The sequence below is a fragment of the Lacerta agilis genome, chromosome 17 (genome assembly GCF_009819535.1).
Source record: "Lacerta agilis isolate rLacAgi1 chromosome 17, rLacAgi1.pri, whole genome shotgun sequence".
Taxonomy (NCBI): Eukaryota; Metazoa; Chordata; class Lepidosauria; order Squamata; family Lacertidae; genus Lacerta; species Lacerta agilis.
The window spans coordinates 36,690,218-36,706,583 of NC_046328.1; the positions used below are offsets into that span (position 1 = coordinate 36,690,218).

Consider the following 16,366-nt stretch of genomic DNA (forward strand, 5'->3'; position numbering starts at 1 on the left):
CTAAAAGCAACAAAGTGAAAGCAATGGTACATTGAAACAAGGTCACAATAAGGCGCTTGAACCAGAACTTTTATTATGTATTACAAATAACGAAAGCAGACACCAGTCATCCATATCATCTTCTATATCAGAACAATGTTCAATCAACAACACATTTTCACAACCAATGGTCTGGCACTGACCACAAGCTGTTGAACATGGAAAACTATTTTTTTTTGCACGTGCAACGGAATGTACAACAACCAGTGGTGCAGTTACAGTGGATAACTTTCAAAAGACTTTCAGGTGCAGAGGCCATGCCTGACATCACAGGGTGAAGCTGGTTGTCCTCCTTTATCATCCAACCCCAGTCATTAGGTCGTAAACCCTCTTTGTGGCATGACCATTCCATTATCTGGTAATATGGTCGAAAACTATGGAATTCTGTTGCAGATGTAGTTGGTGGTAGACGTTCTGGTGCAACGAAAGAGTTTGCTGATGTTACTTTGTCCACTAGTATGCGATGTCATAATGTTCCAAGGGTATCATCAAACTTTTCCACCAAATTGCGTTTATGTTGCAATTTTGCCCAGGTTCCAGCGTTTTCTTCCCTGTAGTTTGCCCGGACTACAGCAATAATCCTCCACACGAGTTTCATCAGGCCGTTTGTTTTTGCTGCTGTCAGTGGCGTAACACAACTCGCTGGGTGCACAATGAGGACTAGCCTCGTGCTTCATTTTATCTCGTGGGTCAGCCTTGCATGCATAAGATCCTCCTCGGTGCAGCTGGTTGAAAGTCCCTCTTGCCTGAAACTTCGGGAAGCTGCTGGCAGCCAGTGGCGATCTCACTGAACTAGGTGCAGCAATACTCTGACTCATCTTCCTCTGCTATTCCTCGGAAGCAACAGTCCAGCTGGGGTGAGGGGAGGGGGAATCGGGCGTTGCCCCCTTCTTTTTCTGCCCCACCCTCTGGAGAGATGCTGCCAGCCCGTGCAAGCACCACTGCGCTCCATGGACCAACGCACTCACAAAGCAGAAGTCCGCTTCCTCCGCTCTGAAGCGTCAATCAACCTGGGGCAGCTTAGACAACGGGTGGGGCGAGCTTTGCCGCCGCCCCCCACTTCTCCCCCCCCTCCTTGAGCTGCTGCCAGCCAGTGCCGACAACGCTGATCTACATGGACCAAACGCTCTGACTCAAGCGCCAAGCTGCTAGTCCTCTGGAGCGGCAGCCCAACCCGGAGTCCCTTAGCCACGTGGGCGAGGGGGGGGGGTTAGCGATGGGGAAAATCGGGGTCCCCCCTCCCCATTTCTCTCTCCCTCCCTCCAATTTCTTTCCAGCTCCACCCGCTCTTTTGCAAAAAACAAAACAAAAACTGGTGAGTCAGGCGAGGAAAAGACAGAACCTCCTTTTTTGCAAAAAGAAAGAAAGAAAGAAAAGGGGGGAGGGAAAAAAGAGAGAAGACCCCTCCCTTGGGTAGGAGGGGCTCTATCCGGAATCCGGAAAGAGAGAGAGACCCACCCTCCGAGTGACGGTCAGGCCCCTCCCTCCCCCTCCCCCAAAGTGGGGCAACCCCCTCCCGCACCCTCCCCCCCCCGCAAGCCAAGTGGGTGAGTCAGTGGATGGCCAGAGAGATGGATGGAGAGGGAGGGGCCGCGTGGGGACGCGCCGTGCCAGGCTCTGCCCTCGATTGCTAAGGCTTGGCTACCCAAAAAAAAAAAGGGGGGGTGCGCGATATCGAATTAATGTTGCCAATGGATCAGCCCAGCAGCGCGCGGGGCCGCTAACCTGATCTGTCCCGGGGGCGACGTCATTTCTCCACCACCACCCCCCGCACCAAAAAAAAGACTGCTTTTACTTTTTATTTCTTTATTTTCTGCCCGTTTCCATCAGCAGCAGCCCCCCCCCCGCCCGCTTTGGATCCAAGGGGAGGAGCAGGAGCGAAAGAGAGCTTTCCCCCCCCCTCACCTCCCACCCCCAATTTTTTTTATTTTAAACCACACACACACACACAAAAGAGAAGGGGAGATCCCGCAGAGATCTGCTAAGACTTCCTCGTGCAAAACGTGAGTAGTGTGCCGCCGGATCCCTTGTCTCGTCTCGGCGCCCCGATGCTTTGCAACAAGTTGGGTTTCCCTCTCCCTCCCTCACTCCCCCCCCTTTGCTTTCCTTCCATGAGCTTCTCTTCAACCCCCCCCCCCAAAAAAAAACACACACACACCTCTCTCTTTCCAAACCTGCCCCCCCCTCCCTTGCTCCGGGTTCAGGAAACTGTGAGCGGAAGGAGGTTTGGGTCGTGAGTAACTTTGTGGCTCCTCTTTGCGCCGCGTTTCCATTTCGGCTGCGCTGCGCCAAAGGCGAGTTTATTCCTAACTCTTTGCGGTTTTTTTTTTGTTTGGTAGGGTGACTTTTGGGGGCGGGCGGGGACCCTCATTTATTTCCCCTTCCTGGCCCCAACTCTTCTGCTTTCTCTGTTCAGTCATGTAAACAAACTATTATTATTATTATTAACCGGATGGATATCTCCCCCCCCCCACCAGCCGCCACTCCCGGTTTAAAGGAAAAATACTCGTGGGCACTTTCCAGTATGTGTTACTCACTCTCCAAGGAGACTCGGCTCCATTGATTTCATGGTGTGTGTTTTTTTGGGGGGGTGGGGTGGGATCTGGTTTCGGATGGTGGCCGAGGCTGCGATCCTCAGGCCACTTACTCGGGAGTAAGCCTCAATGGAAGTCAACGGGGTTTATTGGAAGTCCGAGTAGGCATGGTCAGGGCCGCTGCAAAAGCTCTGCTTGCTGCTATCCAGAGTATACTCGGAGTAGACCCATCGCCATTAAGGGCTCACGCATTAATCGCGGGGCGTCCGCACCGCCCTACTACGGCATAGCGCATCTGCTCCCTTTCCCGGGAATTCGGGCTTAAAAGAGTGTTTTTGCACCGGATCTGGTGCGGCCTTTACTCTAGTATAACCGGAAAAGGGGACTCAACTCCCGACGGAGCCTGCGGGCCCGGCCGGTTTGACGCGGGACTCCAGGAGCGCGCTTTACTCGGGAGTAAGCGGGTTCCGGGGCTCAGCGGCCCTGCGCCAGGAAGCCCGGGAGCTCCAGGATCCGGCGGTAGGGCGAGTCTGCTCGGAAGGAAGCCCCGCGGGGCCTAACGGTGCTTACGCGCGAGTAAAGGCGCGCGGGATCGGGGTCTCGGAGCTCCGCGCACGGGGCTTTGAATTGCTAAACTATTTGGAAACGGGGCGGGTCCTTTGCACGGAGCGCCCCTCCCCCGCTTCCCAATGACTAATTTCTATCCAGGGGTTTTTTTCGTGGGGGCAGGCAGGATCGACCCACACTTTCCACCCGCCACCCCACATTGCACACGGGTCGGATTCACTGCGGGAGGAATAACCCCGGAGGTAATTCTCTTTTCTCTCTCTCTCTCTCTCTCTCTCTCTCTGAAAATAAGAATTGTTCTTCTCCTTTTTTTATTTATTTAAAAAATCCTGTTTCCTCCAGGATCCTATTATATAGGGATTCCCAGGTCTTTCCTCTCCTCTCCCCCATCTATAGGAACCCCCACCTTATTCCCCCCCCCCAAGCCTTTCTGCATTGTATGAAAAAGTTTGAAAGGTACTTTGCAGAGCCGGACCTTTTTATTTTTGAGGGAAGTGTGTTTCGGAGGCGCAGGGAGAGAAATGTGTTTATTTCCAGGGGGGGGGGTGGAAAGGTTTGTCTGACCCCACTTATTCCCACTTGGGGATGGTTTTTCCTCCCCTCTCTGGGCTGTGATGGGGGAAAACAGGCTTTTTGGGGCTCGGGCGAGAACTCCCATCAAGTAAATGTTCAGCAAAAGTGGGGGGGGGCGGACAGGGGGGGCAGGATAGGGAGAGTTCGGTGCCCCCACCCTTAAATTTCCACCCTTTGTATCTTTGCTAGGTTCCCACTCCTCTCTTTTCTATGATTTATGAGGCCCAATTTTTCCAGCCATAATGCCCTTTTTCTCTGACAGCTTTATCCAAGAATCCTGTGCCTTAAAGCCATGTTTACACATAACCGTGCAGAGTTTGGGAGAGGTTCCTGGTGTGCCTCGCCAAAGTGTGTTTCATCACTGTAGGATATCAGTTTATTTCCCCCCCCCCCAGTCTCACACCCTTCTCTCTTCTGCCCTTCCCCTTCGATCCAGGAAGTGCCAGCCTCCCTTTTTGAGGCTACACCAAATCTTTGCCACCCTGATATGTGTGTGTGTATACAACCCCCCCCCCCACTTGCAAATCGAGGGCACCCTGGCATCCCGGAACCAGTTCATGATCCTTGGATCTGGGTGGAAAAAAATGTCCCCCCTCGAGTGTGGGCACGGCAGGCCTGTTTCCTGCCCTCCTTCCTTCCTTTCTGTTTGCGAAAGCGGAACCGCAGGTCTGTCCAAACTAAACCGAGGGTTGTGTTGTTGCTTTTTTTAAGGCCTGCCCTTCGGGGTTTTTCAGAAAGGAGAGCTGTGTGCATGCTTTTTTGAATGTTGCGCATCTGAACCCAGCCTCTTGTTTGCTTTTCTAACTTTCCGAAAGGCTGTTGCTGCTGCGGTGGGGGTTAAAAAACAGAAATATTGGCTTGCGACGACGGCCTTTGCCCAGTTGCCGCGTAGGATTAAATCAGAGGGACTAACATTAAAAAAAACAAAAAAACAGTTTCTGCTGCGGGATTAAAAAACTCCCCAAAGTTGCTAGCTTTTAGGCACAGGCTGAGGCCATAACCTCATTTTATTTTATTTTTAATGGTGTGGGGCTGCATTCAGCAGATTCCCATTCAGAGTAGATTGAAATTAACCACATACATTAACTTTGTCGGGTCTACTCTGTGTAGGAGTCACCCTTGGGCAGACATCCCCAAACTCGGCCCTCCAGATGTTTTGGGACTACAACTCCCATCATCCCTGACCAGCTAGAGACGATGGGAGTTGTAGTCCCAAAACATCTGGAAGGCCGAGTTTGGGGATGCCTGCCCTTGGGAGTGCTTTGTTTTGTTTTGTGCATTCGGTGCAGCGATCCTTTGGCCCTCCCAAGGTGTCGCCGAACTACAGTTCCCATCCTCGTGCCTGGCCGTGCTTGCTGAGTCTGATGGGAGTTGTAGTTTGGGAGCTTCAGAAGGGCCCAAGTTCCCCCACACCTGGTTTCCTTGAAAGATTTATCCATTGCCTTCTAGGGTAAGTGATTTTGGGGTTTAGACAAAACAAAACAAAAGTTTCTCTTGTGACCTGTTGCTGATATCAAAGTTTGGATCCCGAATTTACCTTGGTAAAACTGGGCTTTGCCACCCCAGATCCTGGCAGAATTTAGCATGGGAATAGAAGGTTTCTGAAGCAACCGGCAAGGGCTAGTCACCCGGTTTTCCAATTGCAGGGACAACTTGTGTGTTTTTTTTTTAATGTTAGCATGAACTCCTCTTTGTATATTGGATTTTACACTGTAAATTTCCTTTGGCTTTCCCACGGTGGAACATTGTATTCTTAAATGTTTCCAAACTGATTTGGTGTGGTTACCCTAGTTATCATATTGGCAAATCCTTATTATATGATTAACCATCAATCATCCTTTACACAAGAAACCCTCATCTTAAGGAATTAAGTCTTCAATATACCATTTTTATCCACATTCCATATCCACATCAGTCTGATTAATCCTCATTATCATTGGGTTAGATCCAGCGTTAGTCCTACTCAGAAACGAATAAATGTGCCTAATTACTGTTAGGTAATTTAGTTAGATACCACCCAGAATGAATAATCCTTACTACCATACCAATTTTTTAATATGCATCTGTCCTTATCTTAGAGAACAACCCCGCAAAATAAACAATTACAAATCCACATTACACAATTAATCCTTATTTAGTGGAAATTGCGAGGTTATCTTTCTACTCTTAATTGTCTTCTGCACTCCCAATAAATCCGAAAACCTTTTTTTTTTTGCATGAGTCAAACAGCCAGGCATAGCCTGCACATTTTAAGTGAATACCTGGCCGTATCCTTAGGTGTCTGTGTTTTGTCCAGACTGTAGGCTGGCAGAATTATTGGCAGCTAGGAGACGATCAATTCTCTGTGACAGGCAGTTGGAAACATTCAGCCTGTCAGCTCTCCGAAAACCAGCCATTGCTTGGCCAGACTGTATATGTCTCTCTGTGTGGTGCATGGTCTTTGAGAGGCTGTCGGCAAAGACAACCAAGTATGGACCATCCGTATTCAGAAGAAGGATATACAAAATTATTTTCTGCCTATATACAAAAAAATGTAAGGCTGTCATCATGCTGCAGTTCCCCTAGCTACCAACAGGTGTAGTCCGGTCAATATACAAAATGACCTGGGCAAAATTGCAACATAAACGCTATTAATGGCATTGTTATGAGAATTGGGTGTAGAATAACATATAAAAATTAGACAAAATTAAATGGCAGGAACACTGTGAAATCGTGATTTCAAAATGGCCGACCTGCTGTATCAATTGTACTGTATTTCGATTAGTTTTCTAAACTTAATTGTGTGTATCCTATGTTTTTTAATTGTTGTTACCAAACGTCAGGTAAAATAATACAAAGTTGTCATTGATCTAGTTATTAGGCTACATAATTTCTGTATTTAAATGTTTGCTAAAAACAACAAAGTGAAAGCAATGGTTCATTGAAACAAGGTCACAATAAGGCGCTTGAACCAGAACTTTTATTATGTATTACAAATAACGAAAGCAGACATCAGTCATCCATATCATCTTCTATATCAGAACAATGTTCAATCAACAACACATTTTCACAACCAATGGTCTGGCACTGACCACAAGCTGTTGAACATGGAAAACTACTTTTTTTGCACGTGCAACGGAATGTACAACAACCAGTGGTGCAGTTACAGTGGATAACTTTCAAAAGACTTTCAGGTGCAGGGGCCATGCCTGACATCACAGGGTGAAGCTGGTTGTCCTCCTTTATCATCCAACCCCAGTCATTAGGTCGTAAACCCTCTTTGTGGCATGACCATTCCATTATCTGGTAATATGATAAAAAACTATGGAATTTTGTTGCAGATGTAGTTGGTGGTAGACGTTCTGGTGCAACGAAAGAGTTTGCTGATGTTACTTTGTCCACTAGTATGTGATGTCATAATGTTCCAAGGGTACCATCAACTTTTCCACCAAAAAGTATAACCATCGCCTTCTGACCAGCATCTTCTAATTGATATGTAACTGATCTTTCAAACAAAATGCCGATGCTAATTCACGAAGTCGATTATCTGCGCTAAGTTTGTTGAAACATTTGCCTTTTCCTATCCCAAATATTCTGGACGTGCTGTCTTCCACAACACGGAACTGGTTGGGTCCAAGCTCTGAGCCACAAGGGATCCTCAGTAATGACTCTCCCCAAAGCCCAGGGTGGTCTTTAGCATATGTGGCGCCGGGGTGCAAAGAACTGCCCAGCGCCCCCAATTTTTTGCAGGGGGCATGCCAAAGTTGTTCAGCTTTTTTAAGAAGGGGGCAGCTCTGAGTTGTTTTTTGGGGGGGACTCACAACTCTTTCCTCTTTCCCATGCCACTGTGGGTGGAGGGAGGAGAGCAATCCCCGCACAGGCTTGGGAATGAAGCTGCACGCCTCGTGCGAGCAGCGTGCGACGGCCCGCCAATCCCTGGCGCGCAAGAGGGCGGAGCCGGCCGGCTGCCTCAGCGCCCGCAGCAGAAAAGCCTGTGGCGCCCTGCCTGGTTCTTCAATCCCCGGACTCCGAATCTCGGCCCCGGACTCTCGGCCTGGCACCCCTGAGAGCCTGGCGCCCGGGTGCCCCGCACCCCTAGCACTTATGGGTAAGCCGCCCCTGCCAAGGGCTCATATGGTTAAAGCAACCAAAAGAATCCAGGGAACTGTAGTTTTCCCCTTTGCAGAGCTGCGATTCCCAGCACCCCTGGTGTGGAAGTGATCTTAGGATGGGGCAACTATGAGGAAAGCTTGCAGGATCTGGGTCTTTTTCTTTTTTTGCTTCAGGGAAAATGAAGCTGAATGTAGGGCAGATAAAAGGAAGGGATTCCTCATGCAGCGCAGAATTAGACGGCGGAACTCCCTCCCACAGTGATGGCCACCAACTGGGATGGCTGTATAGCAGGATTGGACAAATCCACGGAGCAGGGGAGGGTTATCGATGGCTACTAGGAAAAGAAGGCCATTGGTAGCTCGGTGTCTCCATGGTCGGAGCCAGCAATACTTCTGAATGCTGGTGGCTGGAAGTCTCCGGAGATCTTGTGCTCAGGTCCTACTTGTGGCCTTCCCTGAATGGGCAGCTGCCTGGCCACTGTGAGAACAGGATGGTGGGTTTTGGCCTGACCCAGCAAGGCCTCTTCTGACGTTCTCATGGAACCTCCACACCCAGGGGCAGTCTATCTCGGCGTCATGGTTCCCAGGGATATTTGGCCGCTGTAAGAACCATAGGCTGGCCTAGAGGGGCCATGGGCCTGATCCGGCAGCCTCTTCTCATGTCTTAGGTGTGGGTGGGTTTTTGGAGAGTTCCCTGCAAAAAACAAAAACAAAAAAAAGGTGCCTTTAGAGAAGGAGGTGTTTTATTTAAGGAGTCGTTGGCAGATCCGTTTGGACGTGGGGAATAAATAACAGGACGGTTTTCTTCAGCATACGCTGTGCTTGGGTGGGTGGGTTGTTCTTGCCTGCGCCTGGACAAACCTTTGATCGTAATAAGGCTTTAATGCTTTTAATGGATTTTGCTTCAGCTACCTGCTTGCATCTGATCTTGGTTGGGGGAGAGAGGAAAATACCCCAAGGGCAAGTTTCAAAGCTTCTGGTGTATGGATTTTTCCGCACTCCCAAACCTCCCGTGTCTGAAAAAGGCCATTAGCAGGATCCTTTCTCCCCTCCCCTCCAGGTAAGGCAACTGCAAATGCCTGTTATTGGGATTTCACTGATCGGTTTCCTCGATAGCCGACTTTTTCCTCCAAAGAACATGGTTCTCCGCCGCCTCATTTAATCCCCACAGCGACCCTGCGAGGGAGGTGAGGCTGAGAGGGAGAGTCGCAAGGCAGAACTGTCAACCTTCCTTTTTTTTTGCATTGGGAAACGGCGCTGGAATAAGGGAATTTCCCGCAAAAAAGGGCAAGTTGACAGCTATGGCCCAAGGGCTCACACAGTGAGCTTAATGGCCGGGCTTGAACCCTGGTTCCTCCCAAATCCTGGTCCAGTGCTCTAACCACTCTGCAGCACTGCCTGTGGACAGGCGCTTGCGGAATCTGCTCAGGTGCTTTGGAGGGCCTCCTCGGAGCAGGATGAGTGCCCTTTGCTTCAGGATGAGGGCCCTGTTGAGCCCAGCCATCTGTTTACCCAATCTGTTTTAAGAGACGGGTGTGCATTACTTCAAAATGTGGTCAGCTAGCGCTGTGTTGATTTTTTGGGGGGTGGGGGGGCTCTGCTGAATGGGGCTCCTTATCTTTGCCTCTCCTTCCCCCCCCCCCGCCCACCTTGACTGCACCAGGCGCTAAAGCCAGTCGGTGGCTCTTTGCAAAATTCACCATTGGAGACTAACAGATCTCATTGGGGGAGAGCGCAGCTTCTGCGTTTTGTGTCCTGCCTTTGGGGTTCCAGTTGGAGCATGTGCTTGGCCCCTGTGGGAACAGGATCCTGGGCTAGATGGGCCCCCGTCGGCCTGATCCAGCAGCCTCTTCCTATGCCCTTGCATTCTCACGGCCCTTTCTCTTTGCCAGCTTCAAATATTGCCTATTGAAAAACAAATTAGCTTTCTGTTGGCACCGGGTGAGTCTTATGGAAGTTGGCCTGTGTCTCTTATTGCTGTGTGCAGGTAATTAAGTCTAGCATCCTTTGAGGGCAGAAAGCTTTACATTTTGTGCTGGCCTTTGCCAGTTGGCAGCCTCTGGGCCTGATGGATGTGTTCTTGCCGCACTCTGCCAATAATAATAATAATATCTATTATAATAATTATTACTACTAGTACTATGTTTCCGAGCACAATTCAAAGTGTTGGTGCTGACCTTGAAAGCCCTAAAGGGCCTCGGCCCAGTATACCTGAAGGAGCGTCTCCACCCCCGTCATTCTGCCCGGACACCGAGGTCCAGCTCCGAGGGCCTTTTGGCAGTTCCTTCATTGCAAGAAGTGAGGTTACAGGGAACCAGGCAGAGGTCCTTCTTGGTAGTGGCACCTGCCCTGTGGAACTCCCTCCCACCAGATATCAAAGAGAAAAACAACTGCCAGACTTTTAGAAGACATCTGAAGGCAGCTCTGTTTAGGGAGGCTTTTAATGTTTAATAGATTATTGTATTTTAATATTCTGTTGGAAGCCGCCCAGAGTGGCTGGGGAAACCCAGCCAGGTGGGCGGGGTATTAATAATAATATTAATAATAATAATAATAATAATAATAATTACTATTAGCTGGAGGAACACCTGCAGCTTCACCACAGGACGTTCTCCTTGCACACAGACAGTCCCAGGTCCAGTCCCTGAAATCTCCAGGCAGGGCAGGGAGAGAGCCATGTTTTCAGACTCATGAGGACTGGAATCTTGCTCTGTTTGTAAGAGGGCAAGGTTAGAGCACCTGCTTTGCCTGCAGATGGTCCCAGCTTCAACCCCTGGCATCTTCCCTATGTGAGGCTGGGAGAGACCCCTTGTCTGCATTCCTGCAAAGCTGCTGCCGGTCAGTGCTGAGCTAGATGGTCTCTGGGTCTGACTCGCTCAAAGCCATTCTCCTCTGTTTGCATTTTAATTCAGCCCTTGCTTCAGAACCCTGCTTTTTCTTTTAAGGGGCAGGGCTGTAGCTCAAAGCATCTGCATGCCAGAGGTCTCGTTTAAAAACCCTGGCATCTGCAGGTAAGCCAGTGTTTCCCCCTATCCGAAACCCTGCAGAGCCGCTGCCAGCCAGTGTTGACAAAACTGAAATAGATGGAGCAATGGTCTGACTCGGTGGGAGGCAGCTCCCCATCCTCCTGTCTCTCCAGTTCTGTGAAGGCTCCACCCATCCCCGTGCTACCAACTCTGACTGGCAGCCTCCAGATTTTGATAGGTTTGTCGTCCTCTTTGGAACCCATATTGGGATAGGCTGCTGAACTCGGTGGCCCGTCAGAAGGGCTCCTCTCCTGTCTGGAAAGTGGAGCCTCCATGCCCAGGAGCAGCTGCCCTTAGAAGGCCTGTCGCTGTGGGAAACGCACCTTCGTGACCTGCTTTTGAGTGTCCCCTTTCAAAACACCTGAGTCGGCCGCTGCGGCGACCCGGCCGACCCATGATAGAAGTGCTCCTGTTTTGCTCCCGGGTCTCGGAAGCGGGGCTTGCTGTTTTAAAAGCAGGGCTTGCTGCTCAGAAAAGAAATTACAGTGGTACCTCCGGTTACGGATGGGATCCGTTCCGGAGGCCTGGCCGTATCCCGAAAGGTCCGCAACCAGAGGTGCCCTTCTGCGCACGTGCGTGGCGAAACCCGGAAGTACAGACTTCTGGGTTTGCCGTGTTCGCAACCCGAAGTTTACTTATCCAGAGGGATACGTAACCTGAGGTACCACTGTACTGTACTTTTCCATGTACAGTATAAGATGAGGATTATTTACATGAAAACAATGCTTAAAAACTGGGGTCGTCTTATACACTTGTGGAGGACGCAGGTGGCGCTGTGGGTTAAACCACAGAGCCTAAGGCTTGCCGATCAGAAGGTCGGCGGTTCGAATCCCCACGACGGGGTGAGCTCCCGTCGCTCGGTCGCCGAGGTTCCGCTGTGTATTTCTTGTATCATTTACAACAATTGAAATTTTGAATTCCTTTTAACCATACCTACGGTCAGTTGCATCGTACGGTTGTTCTCCCACGCTGAAGACACACCTCTTTGAAACTTGAGGTACATGTATTGTTATGGCTCTGGGTGGTGGGGTCAGTCTGGATGACACCTGTGGTTCCCTTCAAAACCTGCGGTCTTGCGGATAGGAGCCTAGAATCTATAGGAGGAAGCACTCCCTTAAGTCCTTGAAATTTGCATCTTGAAAGAGCAAACTTTGTTGCCATGGAGACCAATGGGTGGGCCTTTCCCCACTTCACCTGGCTAAATGCCACATTATCCGGGGACGCGGGTGGCGCTGTGGTCTAAACCACAGAGCTTAGGGATTGCCGATCAGAAGGTCAGCGTTTCGAATCCCCGCCACAGGGTGAGCTCCCGTTGCTCGGTCCCTGCTCCTGCCAACCTAGCAGTTCGAAAGCACGTCAAAAGTGCAAGTAGATAAATAGGTACCACTCCGGCGGGAAGGTAAACGGCGTTTCCGTGCGCTGCTCTGGTTCGGCAGAAGCGGCTTTGCCATGCTGGCCACCTGACCCGGAAGCTGTACTCCGGCTCCCTCGGCCAGTAAAGCGAGATGAGCGCCGCAACGCCAGAGTTGTCCGCAACTGGACCTTACGGTCAGGGGTCCCTTTACCTTTTATACACGGGTAGTGCTGTGGGGGACGCGGACAGGTGACTGGTTGTTGCTGCGAGCTGGAGATTGTCAGCGGTGGTGGTGCGGGTGATTGGTGGCTGCGGCAATGACTTGTTTGGATTTGCTGTTGGGCGGCTTTTTCACTGCGTGTGATAGGAAGCGTCGTTCAGGTGGGTGAGTGGTTCTCGGCAACTCTGGACAATCTCCCCTCATTCTCTTAATTTTGATTCCCCCGAAATAGGAGGCGTCATATACACGTTGGGCATGTTACACACAGGAAAATACATGCCCGATCCATTGAAGCAGCCATCTTTTGGAAAGAGCAGTGGCAAGAGCATAATTCCCCCCCCTTCCTAAATTGCGAAATGACCACCGGGCAGCGCTGGCGGACTCCGGCCCTCTGAACCGAAGGCTTAAATGATGAAACAAAAGTCAGCTGCCCTGTGTTCCTCTCCCCACCCCATGCAAACTCCTTGAAACCTTTTCCCCAAGCAGCTCGGCCAATAATTGTCCTGGCAATTGAAACCCTTTTGGGGATTGCTCCATCGGTGGGGGGGCGTACAGCAAAGTCCCTGTGCCCAGCCAACTGGCACGAGACATGGGAACTTTCAGCCACTTTCTCCACCTCGTGGCCTCATCCTGCCCACGTGAATCAGCGGGGTGTACCTCTGAAAGATGCAGAACTGCCAAGTCCCTTCTGGGCCACCTTGGCGCGACACCCCCCAATGGCATGCTGATGGTGGGCGTGGCCAATGGCAAAAGTGGGCGGGACAAATGGATATTTATTAAGATTTTTCATATTGCTCTCTGCAGCCACAGCTGTCACTCTCCAATGGTTTGCCTTCGTCCCCAAAGTCGAAACTGCTAGAAACAGATTATAAGCCCAGGCGTCAAATGGCTCCTTAAAACAGGGTTATAGTCGCCAAACAGAATGTCTAGTTGCCATTTTTGGGCAAGACGGCTCTAAAGTCAGTTTTCAAATGATGGACTGACTGCGATTGGTTCTCAGTTAAACATCGGGCTAGTTCAGATTACAACCTTGAGCAGGGGTCCCCAAACTAAGGCCCGGGGGCCGGATGCGGCCCAATCGCCTTCTAAATGTGGCCCACGGACGGCACGGGAATCAGCGTGTTTTTACATGAGTAGAATGTGTCCTTTTATTTAAAATGCATCTCTGGGTTATTTGTGGGGCCTGCCAGGTGTTTTTACATGAGTAGAATGTGTCCTTTTATTTAAAATGCATCTCTGGGTTATTTGTGGGGCATAGGAATTCGTTCATTTTTTCCCCCAAAATATAGTCCGGCCCCCCACAAGGTCTGAGGGACAGTGGACCGGCCCCCTGCTGAAAAAGTTTGCTGACCCCTGACCTTGAGCTTGATTACGAACTTTAAGAAGAAAAGTCACTTGATCCCAAGAAAGTCCATATATATATACAGGTGAAACTCAAAAAATTAGAATATCGAGGAAAAGTCCATTCATGTAAGCAATTGTTTTCATTAGCTACTGGAGTTTAATATATGAGATAGACTCATGACATGCAAAGCGAGATATGTCAAGCCTTTGTTTGTTATAATTGTGATGATTATGGCGTACAGCTGATGAGAACCCCAAAGTTAATTTGGGGTTCTCATCAGCTGTACGCCATAATCACCACAATTATAACAAATAAAGGCTTGACATCTCTCGCTTTGCATGTCATGAGTCTATCTCATATATTAGTTTCACCTTTTAAGTTGAATTACTGAAAGAAATGAACCTTTCCACGATATTCTAATTTTTCGAGTTTCACCTGTATATATATTGGCCTATTCCGACCTGTCTTTCTTAATGGTGACGCAGACCACTCATGACACAAGAATATTCTTCGCAACTGTGAGCAGGCCAATGGGGTGAATGAAAACGTGCGACAACAGTTGACTGGGAGGTTGTTCGTTGCTGCTGCTCAAGGCTGTGCAGAAAAAGCATTTTGGTTCCCGAAATTCATTCCGATTGTGCCGGTAAATGGACGGAATTCTACAGGGCGGGGTATTAGTGTGTAAAGGGAGTTCAGATCCAACGATCTCCCAGGTGGCGGAGATTTTCGCTTGATCGCAAGGGGCCGAAAGCAGGATGCAAAATTTGCCTGGGGCCTGGTGGATTTCGAACACTGTAAAGGTGCTTGCCTCCTTTGTCTGCTGGATTTACCGTATATTCTGGCGTATAAGACTACTTTTTAATCCAGGAAAATCTTCTCAAAAGTCGGGGGTCGTCTTATATGCCGGGTGGAGAATCTGCGGTCGAGTATATCTCAAACTCTATATTTTAACTGGAAAAGTTGGGGGTTGTATTATACGCCCAGTCGTCTTATATGCCAGAAAATACGGTATGTACCGTATTTTACGCTCCATAAGACGCACTTTTTCCCTCCTAAAATGGAAGGGGAAATCGCTGTGCGTCTTATGGAGCGAAGGCTTCACTCCCACTGCCTCCCCCCATCCCCCGTCGCGTTCGGCGGAAGGTGGGGGGAGGCAGCAGCGATGTTGCTGGATCATGCCAGCACCTCCGTTCACCGAAAGAAGCTTCTTTCGGCGAGCGGAGCTGCTAGCATGATCCAGTAACATCTCCGCTGCTTCCCCCAACCTCCCGCCAAACGCGACGGGGGATGGGGGGAGGCGGCGGGAAGCGAAGGGGATGTTGGTGGATCGTGCCAGCAGCTCCGTGAACGGAGCTGCTAGCACGATCCACCAACACCTCCGCAGCCTCCCCCCACGTCCCGCCTTCCCCCACGTTCCAAAATAATGTATAAGATAAAAAACAAATGAAATAAAACCTACGTACAGCAACAGTGTTTTGTGTTGTCTAGGCTCCTATGATGTCTGTCATGGGCCCTGCTTGCTAGCCTGCTCCCTAAAATATCCCTGGTTTGCTCCTTTCTATATATAGGGTGCCTGCATTCTGCATGGACTGGTTGCAGGGCAACATGTGCAAATGGCTTTAGATACCTATGAGGTCCATAAATTATCATATACTCAATTAGCATATATTCAACACAAAAAAGTGACAATTTGTTGTTGACAAAAGACAGTTGGACATATAAAGGGCCCCGTTACCTTTAGTAGCTTAGGGACCCATCAAATCTAAATCCGGCCCTGCCCAGGACAGGCAGGTGCCAAAATGAAGAAGGAAACGGCTTGATTGTAAAAGAAAACCCAATGCAGTAGAACCATAAATAATAAAATTTAACAGCAATAAATCAAGACCTTTGAGAAGTTAAAATAGATTAAAAACAAGTCAAAACTTGCATGGGCTTTCTAAGCATCTGGGTAAACGTGTGCTTTTGGCAGGTGCCAAAATCTATGTCAATATTACCTTGGGTACGCTAGGTCAGTGCCTGTATGTGCTTGGATGAATCTCTGGGGTGAATGTGAGGACGGATGCTGGCATAGCAGAAACCGCCTCGGGTGCAAAACTAGGATGGCGAGGGGCCTGGCGGGACAGTTGCCTCGAGCTGCCAGGCCGGAGAGGTTCAGTGCTTCTGACGCAGAGGTTTTGCGTCAATGCCGTGATGTCAATGCCGTGCCTTGCCACGGCAGTGTGGCGCAGTGGTTAGAGCGTCAGATCGGGACCTGGGAGATCAGGGTTCAAAACCTGAACTCGACCAGGAAGCTCCCTGAGTGACTGCTCCTCGCTCTCAGCCTTACCTACCTCACAGGGTTGTTGTGCAGATGAAAATGGGGGGGCGGGAAAACTATACCTGCCACCCTGAGCTCCTTGGAGGAAGACAAAAGGGGCTGGAAATCAAATAAGTGCAGAAATAAATAAAATGTGTGGACAGGATGGATTTGATTTAAATCACAATTTAAATCACTAGTCAGTAAGATTTGGTTTACCGTATTTTTCAGTGTATAAGAGTAGGGTTGTTGTTTTTTTTACCAAAAAATTAGTTTTAAAATTGGGGCGCGTTTTATACACGGGTAGTGCTGAGGGGTGCT

The 16,366-nt window shown here is 49.6% G+C and overlaps 1 protein-coding gene across 2 annotated transcripts in view; it reads left to right on the plus strand.

The window, feature by feature from the left end:
* Positions 1–1,980: 1,980 nt before the first annotated feature.
* Positions 1,981–16,366, plus strand: part of CERS2 (ceramide synthase 2) — a 45,879-nt gene continuing 31,493 nt past the window's right edge. Inside the window, exon 1 of one of the 2 annotated variants that reach the window (XM_033174925.1) lies at positions 1,981–2,042. The gene's annotated coding sequence lies outside the window, so the exon portion shown is untranslated. Of the gene's footprint in view, positions 2,043–3,338; positions 3,383–16,366 lie in introns of those variants that run through there. The other variant, XM_033174926.1, reaches the window with a different exon arrangement.